The sequence below is a fragment of the Dreissena polymorpha genome, chromosome 3, assembly GCF_020536995.1.
Source record: "Dreissena polymorpha isolate Duluth1 chromosome 3, UMN_Dpol_1.0, whole genome shotgun sequence".
NCBI classification, from domain to species: domain Eukaryota; kingdom Metazoa; phylum Mollusca; class Bivalvia; order Myida; family Dreissenidae; genus Dreissena; species Dreissena polymorpha.
This window is the reverse complement of record NC_068357.1, coordinates 27,721,946-27,736,226: the sequence shown is the minus strand read 5'-3', so window position 1 is coordinate 27,736,226 and position 14,281 is coordinate 27,721,946.

Genomic DNA, 14,281 nt, shown 5'->3' with positions numbered 1-14,281 from the left:
AAGACGTTAAATAAATACCGTATTTATATATAATTATATATTAGGTACCCCTATATACCTAAATTCGTGTTTATATCGAATAAAAAAGGGTATGGAGATACATGTGTTCAAAGTGGGAACCCCTTGACCTATTTCTAAATCAGAGACCCCGTAATTGGCCATATGTTTGAATTCGGGTCGAACCATAGTGATTTTCGTATACTACATGATGTTGTACTAGTATCTAAATTAACGGTACGTCCATGTATTTGAAATGAGACATCATATATAAGTTCAGATAGATGATAAATACATGTGATATTTTCACAAACATATGAGCTTTACTTTTCATCAGGGTATTTAAATCTGAGGATTTACCATCATCCCAAGATAACTTATTGATGATCACATTAGTAGCAATCGGTTCTATATATACATGCATGTAAAATCACAACGGAATACCGTTAGTGCCGTCGTGGTTACACATTAAAATTCAGATGACGAGAATGCGAGAACGTGAGAGTACGATGACGAGAATGCGACAATACGATAACGACGGTGCGACAATACGATGGCGAGAACGCGATGGCGAAAACGCGATAGTACGATGATGACGACAGTGCGACAATACGATGGCGACGTTGCGATAGTACGATGGCGACAATGCGAGAACGCGAGGGTACGATGACAGAATGCGACAAGACGATGACGAAAGTGCGACAAAGTTTACATGGACAACGATAATTTATAAAACAATGAATCTGCAGGCGAAAATCGATGTGTATATCATATATATATATGTACAGATTCATTGTTTTGATATATATGATGATGATATATATATATATATATATATATATATATATATATATATATATATATATATATATATACAACCCCGCGTTCTAGGCACCTTTAATTACTATGAGGGTGGTGTAGGGGAGGTAATGTAATCACAATAAGGTCTTAAATCGAAAACCAAAATCACTTCTGAAATTGAAATTTTTTATACCTCGCAATTAATTTCGCTATATATTTATTTGTATAAGACGTTAAATAAATACCGTATTTATATATAATTATATATTAGGTACCCCTATATACCTAAATTCGTGTTTATATCGAATAAAAAAGGGTATGGAGATACATGTGTTCAAAGTGGGAACCCCTTGACCTATTTCTAAATCAGAGACCCCGTAATTGGCCATATGTTTGAATTCGGGTCGAACCATAGTGATTTTCGTATACTACATGATGTTGTACTAGTATCTAAATTAACGGTACGTCCATGTATTTGAAATGAGACATCATATATAAGTTCAGATAGATGATAAATACATGTGATATTTTCACAAACATATGAGCTTTACTTTTCATCAGGGTATTTAAATCTGAGGATTTACCATCATCCCAAGATAACGTATTGATGATCACATTAGTAGCAATCGGTTCTATATATACATGCATGTAAAATCACAACGGAATACCGTTAGTGCCGTCGTGGTTACACATTAAAATTCAGATGACGAGAATGCGAGAACGTGAGAGTACGATGACGAGAATGCGACAAAACGATAACACCGGTGCGACAATACGATGGCGAGAACGCGATGGCGAAAACGCGATAGTACGATGATGACGACAGTGCGACAATACGATGGCGACGTTGCGATAGTACGATGGCGACAATGCGAGAACGCGAGGGTACGATGACAGAATGCGACAAGACGATGACGAAAGTGCGACAATACGATGTCGAGAATGCAAGAACACGATGGCGAAAATTCGAGAAGGCGAGAGTACGATGACGAGAATGCGACAATTCAATAAGATGACGACAGTGCGAAAATACGATGGCGAGAATGCGATGGCGAGAATGCGATGATACGATGGCGACAGTACGATATGACTATCGCATTGTCGCCATCGTACTATCGCACTGTTGCCATCGTATTGTCGTACTGTCGCATTGTCGTCATCCTACTATCGTCTTTTCGCATTTTCGCCATCGCGTTCTCGCATTCTCGCCATTGTATTGTCGTACTGTCGTCATCGTTTTGCCGCATTCTCGTCATCATACTCTCGCGTTCCCGCATTCTCGCCCTCTGGAATTTAATGTGTCACCACAATGGCACTAACGGTATTCCGTAGTCAACAAACTATACTTAAAGTCTCTATAACGCTCAAAAGCAACGACAATTTCGTTAAGTATTTCGTAAAATAAAGTTAACACCTTAACAATCAGTGTTCCTTATAGCAATAGCCAAAATTTCAACGCTAGATGTCGTATGATTACATAGATTGTTGTAGATACAAAATGCTCGTTTTTATTTATTTGTAGCCACAATTAATTCCCGCGAATATATCTATTCATACGACACACGAACACCATTGGAGTGTTCATGTGTCGTATGAATAGATATGCAAAACAATAATAAAAACGACCATTTTGTATCTACAAACATCTATTTTACCAGACCACATCTGACTTTGAAATTTCGGCAATTGCCATAAGGAACACTGATTTTTAATTGGTTAAGTTTATTTTACGAACAATTGTACGAAATTTTTGTTGATTTTGAATAGTTATGTTACTTTCGAATTATAATAAATGATGCTAAGTAAAAACTGGTATTTAAATGAACATGTTTGATATTTACAGGAATTTTTAGTTTATTGTTTTAAACAAACGCACATAGTAATACCAAATGTGAGTCAATGTGCAATATTATGCGAATATGACATCAGGGTAACTATCGAAAACGATCCCCCCCCCCATGTACACTTTGAACCATCGATCCGGCCTCCATTAAAAATCACTCCTTTGTACCTTCTCAACCCCCGACGCCGCGAGTCGTAATGTGTAGCACGTTTAAATGCACGTAAACATGTTATATAAACAAAAATTGAATGTGCGCATAACGTAAGCATATTTAAACGTAAGATAATACAATATACAAATGCACAACGTTACATCCTATGGGATAATTCATTCACATTTAAATGTTGTATTTTGAAACGTGTATGAGTACTCTTCTTTTTGTGTGACTACGAACCTTTTAACTGATAGATCGACGAATAGACAGACAGTCGCACATAGAGCATACATATCCGTCAATTTTGTATCCGTGATGCCTGCTCTACCTAGCTGTTGATTTATGTTTAACATGAACCACTTTATTCCAAGCGCAAGAAACATGAGAATGCATATTTGCAGAGTTTGGCATACGTCAATGGTGTATAGAGAATACCTTTTCTTCTTCGTTATGGGTGCATATTAAAGATTGCCATCTCCATTCGAAAGCGGCAAACATATGAATGGCCATTGCATCATTTATGAAGCTTGACAATGATTGAAATAAAACATTCACTGTATGAAAATGCAATTGACCGCTTACGAGTTGTCAATAAATAATTAAGTTTACCTTTTAATGGGGTTTATTTCAGTGGTAAATCATTAAGTGAACTATGTTTGAGGATTAAACGTTAGAATAACAAATAACTGAGACACACCAAATTGTAACGTTATATTTGTTTATGTCTCAAAAAGCATACATAAAAACCTATTATATCAATATGAAATTACTTTTGTATAACTACTGGGCAGTAACTCTTGTGGTTATAATGCGAGTTTTAAAATTATGTTTTTCGCTCGTTTAATAACACATCTACGAACATACTTATTTAAGGTGGTAATATTTGCATGAAAAAACAACAACCACATTAAAGTGATTTTAAAAATTATATTAATTAATATGGTGTAAACCGTTTAATTGTGTGCCAATAACACAATAAACATTGATTAACCGTATACTTACCTAACATTCTATTTATGATTAAAATTAAAACACCTACAATATATGACATGCCTTCAAAATCAATTTGTATTTATTATCTTTGGTTCCAACTCCGACCAGTTACGGTTAACGATTGCTTCTTGAATGAGACAGACGTTTATCTAAGTAAACACGATGTTTGCAATGTCAAACTTAAAAAGAAGTTTTGTTCAGAAAAAAGACATCATACATTGTTTTGCGTAATTAAAACGCATTATTTCCTCATATTGTTTTTAAAAAAATAACGTCGAAAATAAAAGCCGAACCATTGACGTGTCGTCAACAGATTCATGTACATCTTTACACAAGAATCGTGGAGGAGGGTCAACTTAAATGCAATCAACGAAGCCTGTAAAAAGACGAATAACGCTCATGTTTCCCAAATTTTTACTTAATACAGGTATATCGAAAAACACATAACACATGATACAAGCCTTTGGACACAAGTGTCTACGTGGACTACTCCGCATCTCCTGCACAGAGCGACTTCTATACCAGCCCTTTTCAACACGACCGAACAATTGCCAGAAAGCTACATAAGATTCATCACTGTAAAGAAGAACATTTTTTGAAGAGATTTCATATGTAAATTCAGCGTTTTAATCGCCGCAGTTAGAACAAATAATCATAAATAACTAGAGGCTTAAGATCTCTTTTCGATTGGCGTATCGGCCGAATTTGCAAATTGTTCCATTCCGTCGATAAACATGACGCCATAAATGTAGGGCGCCTTTTCATATGTATAAATTGAAACAGAAACTTCTATGTTTTAAGACAGAAACAACAGTGAAGATATTCTAGAGAAACGAACTATATTACCAAACATAAAACATGCTAGCCTTACAAAGTCAGAATTTTCAAAGTTGTTTACTATATAAGGCTTTATATATATAATGTGACCCCTTAGGCGTGGCCAGTGTCAACCCTAGGGAAAAAAATCACTATACGATGTTACATACTCACACAATTGTGTTTGTGTTTTCAGAGAAGAATTTTAAAGTTTACTTTTTAAATATATTACCTACATATGCAGCGGTTCGGCCCAAAATATTTGGATTTATTTTTATTTTTTCGCGACGTTTAACAATTAAGATTAAATGCTATTGTTATATAAGATGCACAATGAGCAAAACAATATGCTTAAACAAAATTACTAACCTCAAGTGCGTGCATTATTAAAGGTTCTAAGTAAAAACTACATAAAAGCTTTATTTGTTGCACATTTGCATCACTAGTTTATGTAGTTTGTTTTCGCATGTCGAGTCGGCGCTTTTGACATCACCCGTCTGCAAATTCCCGATTATTTTCATCGATGTCAGTGTTATTTCTAGCATCTAGTAGGGACGTGTTTCACTTGCAATAAAACATTTCCATGTTTGAAATAATTTAATACAAATATAAAGGGGCGTTTTTTCCACATAATCACTATGAATTAGAAAATGGAATTTAAATTCGTGTATCCAAACATTTACGTCAAAAAAATTTCTTCGTCTGCAAATCGATCTTTCTCTTATTTTTTGTTTCTTTCTCAGAAAAATATGAATGTGTATTTTTATAGCAATGTGCTACAAAACTCAATAAGACTACACGAATTTATGTTTCCTTGAAATCATAGAACATTAAGTTAGTGTTTTTGTTGTTGAACACTACCAATATCTGTTGTTTACATAATGAATTGAAACTGTACAATGTTAAATATATATGCTATTGTTGTAAATGAAACAACACATTCAATCATTAACTACTTATGGAAAGGTAGTACCGTTTCATTTTGTCAGTGTCAAGTCATCTTAACAAAGCTGTGTTGTTTCTTGCGTGTACATTTATCCACTGAAGCCTTTTTAATGCATAAGCCAAAACAATTATATCCACCAAGTTTCTACCTTCTGGTGAGATCAATGTCGCACCTGTCAATAATACCCGCAAGCGGAGTTAGACAGTAAAGATAGATAGATAGCATCTTGCTTCGAGTGATATACACTGAACCGCTGTATTATTACATGAACTAAAGATTCATATAAACAGAAATCCCGAACATGGTAACACTGTCTGGAAAATTGAAAGAGATCTAAAATTCTCGGATCCAACTGCAGCCTGGTCATTACAGTTTTTAGCTATCCTAAATGTCCTTCGGCACTCAGTCTGGATTTTTTCCTTATTTCATGAATTAAATGTGAATTTTCCATCAACTTTTACACTAAATTGGACATAACTTCACGTGTGACTCAATTTTTAAATAAATCCCAGTCGTCTACCTTGCAAAGTTGTGGAGAAAGCTTCACAGTTAGGCCGGTTTAAAACACTCCTCGATAAAGTTGTAGGTAGTCATGTAATAACAAATCATGATTTTTGACTGTGCCATATACAACGGATACGAACAGCGCAATTTAAACTTTCACTTGACCAGTGTACAATAATAAAACAGATGTTGAGATACATATTCATTTAACTGCGTTATATTTGAAAGAGCGATGAACATTTAGATTAAGACTTGGATATGCATGATGGTGAATTCGATATAAATATAAATTATCAAAAAGCAAAGGCAAAGGCAGTAATGCTCACATTGCTTTCGATATAAAAGAGGAATAACGAGACTGCTTGTACTTTTTTAAGCCGTCGTATAAAAGCAAATGCGTTTATAATATAATATTACATATGGTCAAGCATGTACTAAAATGTATACTCTTAAGAAAACTTTTTTGATCCAGATGATAACGAGGAAGTCAAGCGAATTTAAAACAAAATTTGTCGTTTCGGTTCATAGATCATATTTGGTAAACATAATAGTTTGTCACGCACAGGTTATTTAAAACCGGCGTTTGTATTTAACGTTATTGAGTTAAGGGTACAAAGCAACAGGTTAAACTAGGATTGAATGACAATAGAATAAGGTTTGTGAAAATTGTGTTTGTATGTTGACGTATTTTACACGAGTGTATATTTTACATCGAATATAATAATGATTATAAATTGCAAATCGCTTAAATTTAAAATTTAGGTTGTAAGTTGTGCGGTCTTGTTTAAAATTAAATAGAGTATCGTATATGTACATGGCATTTAAACAAATCAAATAACATAGTCAAAAAAGTAATCGTGCGTGTTTGCAAAACTACATTGTTAATAACTAGGCATAACAAATGATAAAGTGTATATTTTACATCGAATATAATTATTATTATACATTTCGAATAGTTTGAATTTAAGTTGTAAGTTGTGTGGTTTCGTTGATAATTAAATAGAGTACTGTATATATACATGGCATGTAAACAAATCACATAACATATTTAAAAATGTTTTTGTGCATGTGCGCAAAAGCACTCTGGTAATAACTATGCACAACAACGATCAAATCTTGTACACTTTTATTCGAATTAAATTCGCGTTACATTTATACTTTCATGTGAGACTCGAAATAATTTTAATTTGAATAATTTGAAATTGCCTTAAAGTGGCTTAGGAGCGACCGTGTCGTGACCTTTTAGTGGTCATAGACTGTATAAAATCCAAATCGCAATAAGAACGAAATTGTATCCTCGTGAAATTGGAAACTCATCTTATCTTCCGCAATAGTGTCTCAAAAACTGTTGGTATGTCGCGACACTTACCAAGCTGTAAATGCAGATTACGCTATTGTATAAACACTTTACACATGTTGACAGATATTAACAACGTAACGAGATGGTATAAATTCTAAATTATCGGTTTATGGTGCAAGAATTCGATGCTAGGCTAAATTATATGTGTAATTTTTTTATAAATATGTTTTAAAGTTTATATACAGAGCTGCGATGACTAACTTGGACTTGAAGTTTTAAGAAGTTTTAAGAAGCAATATGTTTTATCATGCAAATTTACATATCACCAAGGTGGTTGCATTATGATGATTTAATGATACTATGCTTAATTTTTTAACTTATTAATTTCCGGACAGGAATTATATCCAGTTCCCGACCAGCTGTCAAATATAAACTATTTATTAACAATATTAAAATGAATTATGATATTCCTACGGATTGCTTTAATCGGTTCGAGCCAATCAAACAAGATCCTATTTCGTAAATTCACCTAAATAAATTGACTTCATACATAGCAACAGGTAATGGGTAATTTTGAAACATTAAAGCTGCAAACATTTTCACTCAAGCAGTAAATGTAACGACGTTTGGATGAAAACCCATTAACATTTCCCTGCGGACATTTGATTTGCCAGTGATAATACACCTATAAGTGATATATTCGGAGACGATATTCAATCTCAAACTGATTTAAATGTTTTAGTTACCTTTAATGAACTTGTTTAAATGCCATGTTTTCATTTGATGAGGAATAACAAATGGTTGATTCATTTCCATATCTATTGTTGTCATTTAATGTATGGTAACATTTAAAAAAGATGTATACCGTACATGGGTTGTTTAACTGTCAACATAAATAATATAATGATTATATCATATTACAGTATACAGCTGACTGGTAAAATGGCATATGTTCAACTCGTATTAGGGCTTTCATTTTCTGATAACACAAAAATAATATGTGTTTGTTAACTAAGTGAGTCGTGTGTAGTTTATTTAAGCAGACTGTTTGACAATTCGCTACTTACCAGATTATCATATTTATGTCAAATGTCTTATGTGATTTCATTTGCGACACAAGCATGAGAAGTAGAATCACGTAAGACTGTGTATAATATTTAAATTCTTACCAACCATTTTGGCAGGAGTAGGTCTAACTGTTGGTTATTACTGTTTTGCAAATGTAACGAGTGGTACTTGACAAAGAAAATGTAAAGTTTCATGGAACACGTGTATTATTGTGTGTCGTCTTTCTGGAATGTATTGCGTGCTGTGGCAGTACAACTCATCCCCATCTGCAATGCCTTTTTTTACACTTCATTAAAGCATTCATTAGTAAGTTAAAAGCGACATAGTTGTTTGCACTGCGCTAATGCTTACTTAAGGAACCCATTTTTAATTGTGTACGTGATATTTTGGCAATAATATTTGATATGCTGCAAATCATAACTGAAAGACTGCTCTTGCGATATATATACGCTGTTGATGTTACACTATTATAATATAGATATCGTTAATTAGAAGATGCAAAACATGCAATCAATGTATCCATGTAAAACACGCTAGATTCACAGTTCGCGTCATTCGCACACAGAAATAATACTTGACCCATGAACATTTCCGTCTTTAAGCAATCCATTATCCCCCGATTAAATGAAATAATTGGTCCCTATTTGTTGAATTTGTTTTGTATATGGCGCTTCATTATTGAGCGCCACGTTTACATGCGGTTGTCGATATGGAGTGAGATTTTTATATTGTTTAAAGTAGGAATGGTTATTAGTAAGTTTACTTACTGCTATACATTTCGTTATAAGTTATTTTGTACAACTCTGTTTACTTAATACCAAAAACTCATTCAAACTGTTTCCTTCCTTGAGTAAGCTAATGTCGCATCAGAAAATGATATCCGGAGACATGTCAAACCGGTCGCAAGATACACCGGCCTAACTGCGAAATCAATTGCTTGTTTTTGTTTTTCATTCATGTAAAATTATCTCGCGGAAAATGACTAGATAAAAGATATTGTAAATTAGCAATATATAAAGTGTTGTAAAATTGTTAATAACATTGTTGCTTCCACTTTTCCAGATTTACAAACCTGTCTACCGAATAAACAGACTGGATTCTAAATGCGTTTATTTAAGTTGTTGCTAAGGTCATTTTCATTGCCTGGATATTGAAACTCTTTTATGTTCATTCCCAAAACTCTTCCAACTCGTAAATCGTTTTCAAATTACTGTGCTTATTTATCATAAATGAATGCATACAACTTGAGCTGGCTTATTTCTTTTGTTAACAACATACCCTTTATGACGAAATAACAACATCCATGCAAGATTGCATCTCAGTGATTCCTTTATTAGACTGCCTTTATTTGCCCTAAAACAGTCTATTATTGGATCGATTATGCGTTACATCGAGAGGAAATGGTCAAGCCGTATAATTATTATTTTGCTTTTTCCGTTATATACAATGTTTTATCTCTCAAATGTGATGATTCACATCAATGTATGTTTTGTTATTAAATAATACGATTACATTGAAACCTTACCCTTATGAGATATTAATGATATGGCTACATTTAATGCGCATGCACAGGCACATACATTTGAAATGTGAAGTTCGTCAAGACTCCTACTCTGCTTAAAATATCTTGTCGTTTTGAACGCAAACCAATTTGTACAGACTTATATACATGAGTTTCATCAAAACCTTCTGAATAAAATAATTATTTATACTTTATACAAGATCCATGCACAACCTCATATCTTATTAGTGAGGGCATGCTATTCTTGTTAAACTCCATCATTCTTCCTCAATAACATCTACACTAGCATTCAACTGCGTAAAACACTTCCTTCATTTTTGGAATATGTCATTTATAAGCAGTCTTTGCTAAATGAAAATAAACTCTTGGCAGAAAGTATGGGACGATCTTTTACGCATATGCATTAAGCCCGGATTTCCCAGAGACTGGATCATTTGTAATGAGCACACGCAATTGCAACTGCAGAACGCTGGCGTTTTTCGTGTGACCTAGCTTTCAACTTGTTGTGTTCTAAAAATGCTTTCGAAACTATTATTAAATATCAAAACTATTAATGCGTTTTGATTATTGGTTGAATAAAACAACGTTTAAATACGATTTAAATACGTTGTTTGAAATTTCCGAAATTGAACATATAAATAGCGACAGCTAATCAGAAATGTTAACAAGTGATACAAATACAAATGAGTTTATTCGGGCATGATGAGCATTGACTCTTAAAAGCGAATCTGTTTCCATTAAATTGTGAATGCTTATTTTATCTACGATATCACAATGGGCTTATTGATCGACACGGATGCATGCGACATTAATTCTTATGATCAAACGATCATAAGTCAATAAGTAAAAAATGGCCATATTCAATTTATTTTCAAGTTTTGCTTAAAGCGAGATTCTATGTTTAAATAGTTTTTGAATAACATTTTTTAATTTTCCTATTAATTAATGGAAATAGTTATTTCACTACAGGCCAGTACCATACCAAGACAAGTAAGCGTTGTCTTAAACGTGGTTTGGTTCTTGTTCACCCAGAAGCTCTTTCCGTACTAAGTTAAGGTTTGAGTGATCAAGACATTACAATAAAAACTACAACAACCCATTTCTGTGTTGATTTCCGTGGAAGAAGAACTTTGGCGTCGAAGTACTCATAAGTTTACAATCGTATTCATTGTGTACAAATTAAAATGTGGTTGAACTTTTATTTCCGGATGTAAATAGATTAGATTAAAACATTTGTAAAGCTCTTCCGTTTATAATATGTAAATAGTAAATGTATGATAGTCTTTCTAAAAAAAACAAGTAGATGTAGTAAAATAAACTCTTTCGATATTTATTTCTATCGAAATCTAAATAAAGCCTGTTCTGCAAACAGTAAGGTCAATATTTGCCGCGCGAATTTTAAATGAGCAACACAAATGATATTCGGTATAGGTCATGTTGAAATACTATTGAACACATGTATAATGATTATTTTAAACATTAAATATAAAAAGGAGTTTAAATAATACGTTCATGCTCCCAGACTGCAATTATTCTATGTTGGGTGGTTAAAACAAATAACGGCATAGTGTAATATGTGCTGTTTTTTTTAAACCAACACAATGTTTAGAGAATTAAAATATTGCGCCAATGATGCGGCGTCGATGTCCTCTAATAAGAATAAATATTAAGACGGAATTTCCAAATAAAGCCGGCTAAAATACACGAGTTATTTACTGTTTAATGAGCAAACCATAACTTAACACTTAAATCAGATCGCTTTATTAATTAGTATAATTTCTAAAGGCTTTATGTAAATGTATGTATGTCTGCAATATGTAAAACAAAATCTAACATTTGAACGGGTTGCTGGCGAAACGTACACATTCGAGTTTCTTCATATATTACGTTCATTATAAAGTAATCAAGATCGCGTGGTTTAAATTGTCATATGATTTCTTATGGTTGAATAAATTCACGTGAAACATATGAGATACAAGCTTTGGTGGTACATTTTATTATATTTACATCCCTCATTAACACCTACCCAGGCGCGAAGATAGCGGACAAGTTGGATTTCACATTTGTAAAGCGCTCTCAACCATATGTGCTAACTAATATGGAATAAATATCGGTATGAATTTTGATATTGGTATATTGCGCACGTAAAGGCATTACTAATTTAATGAAATAATTAATACTGAGTTTGGTTGCGCTAAGGGTCTACGTTATTAAGCAACTCCTTTTTTAATTTAGCTTATAAGCAGCACTAACTGGTAGAATGTCTGCCGTTTCAGTACAATATGTTTGTTTGGAGATAGTACGCATGTTTGTATTTTCATTTCAAAATGAGGATGTTAAACATTTAATGGAGCCCAACAATTTTACGTTAACTACATTACCATATAGAATTGTTATCTGAAAAAAACACTGTGTGTCATCTGCTTCCTAACGCGCAAAATAAGTCATATTATACGTATATGTATAACTCTCTTATTTGCATATTTCAGTATAAGGTTACACTATATATAGAGCTAACCGTTAAGCATGTCACGTTTTATCGGCTAACGAAACGAGTATTTATTTCAAACGTTATACAAAATTATTGGAGCGTGCATTTTGGTTTATGTTACAAACAATAACAAATATGGTTAACGCCTAAAACAGTCAGAAAAAATAAGATACTTCCCAAAGTCAAGTCACATTATCAAAGTAAGTATCGTATCACAGATTACATATTCAGACGGCGGAATAATACCGATCGCAGCGAAAGGATTCATACCCGTAGCCAGGGAGGGGGGATGCGTTGGGTGCGTTCGAACCTCGAACCCAATATTTTGTGACGAGTGAAAAATTGTAATATAAGTTGCAGCCACTATAAGTTGTTATTTCTCTTTTCCCCTGAATGCAGTGAGCCTTCGTATTTAAGCGTTACAATAATGTTCAATTCAATAGGCTTCCGACAGGTCACCATAAAATTAATTTCTCGATGAAGTCATTTCCAAGATAGGTCCACATAAAGAAGTTTCCACAATGTTTTAATTATGTCAAACTTGACACTTGAAAATACGTCCTACTCTTAAACAGTTGTTAAAATGAATTTAAACGTGATAACATATTATCAGGTGGGCGTTAACGTTTAATTTTCGCTACCTGTGACTGATCTTGAGCATAATGGGCAAATGAGTCCATCTTTTTGTTAAGGACTTATAGGCCATAGGGCCAGCAGTTTGTGATTATAGGGTTATTATGCAGCCTTATTTGTTATGTGTCTGAAATTCGTTTAGAAATAGATAACTAATTATTTTAAATGGTTTTTAAAAATAAAAGTAACCAGTTATACCGTTTTGATTTCTGTACAGCATTGGGGCAGATTAGAGATGACCAAGTTTTCTTAATCAGTTTTTATTGTACAATTCACTATGAACGTTTAGAGCAATGCTGTGCCTCTGGTACTATGTATAGTTGCAGACAAATAACTGTTTTGAAAAAAAAGAGTCAAATATTACATTTTAATTTGCTTGATTTAAGAATGGTAGAATTTGTGAATGGTACAATACACCAATTTTATCAAGATTCCAAGATTCCAATAAATAATGATATTTATACCGTTCTTATTGTTGATTTTACATTCTTTACATTTGTTGCTGCATATGTAAAGAAAGTGTGAGCGCGCATACGAGTGTCGGGTTAAACACCGTATAAAATAGTGTATATCCGTGACTGATCGAAAAAGGTGGTTATTGAAAAACGGAAGTGGTGAATTCATGTATGTTATATCATATTCATGTCCATCAGTCACTGAGTATGGTCAATGAAAGTGAAATTTCATATACAAATGCTCTATAACTTCAGTCTCCAAATACAGATAACATGTCGACAGAAAGCAGGATTTTACGTTTCATTTTCAAAATTTTCTAGCGAAATTTCGCCCCCCCCCCTTTTCAAATCCTGCCTACGGGCCTGGGATTTGACGTGTTTGGTATATTCTCCAAGATGAGTACAATTTTTATGTGAATGTTTAATGTCTATTCATAAATCCGACATAAATTGAAGTGTATTTAGTCAGAAAGTCATTTTTCTTGTCAAGTATTCTATATGCACACATGTCAAACATCAACTAATGTATTCTTAGTTCTGCATTACTTTTCCTTAGATATATAACAATGAAAAAAAAATAATTGTTGTATAAACTATAACCTTCATAACTTAAACATTTTAACATTAACATACAGGGCATATATGTTCTTTAAAGCATGCTGATATTGTTTCTTCCTGTTTGTTTCATGTTTACTAACATGTCACACATAGGTCGTTTTGGCCTTATTCATGACTACACTATCAATGTACATTAGTAA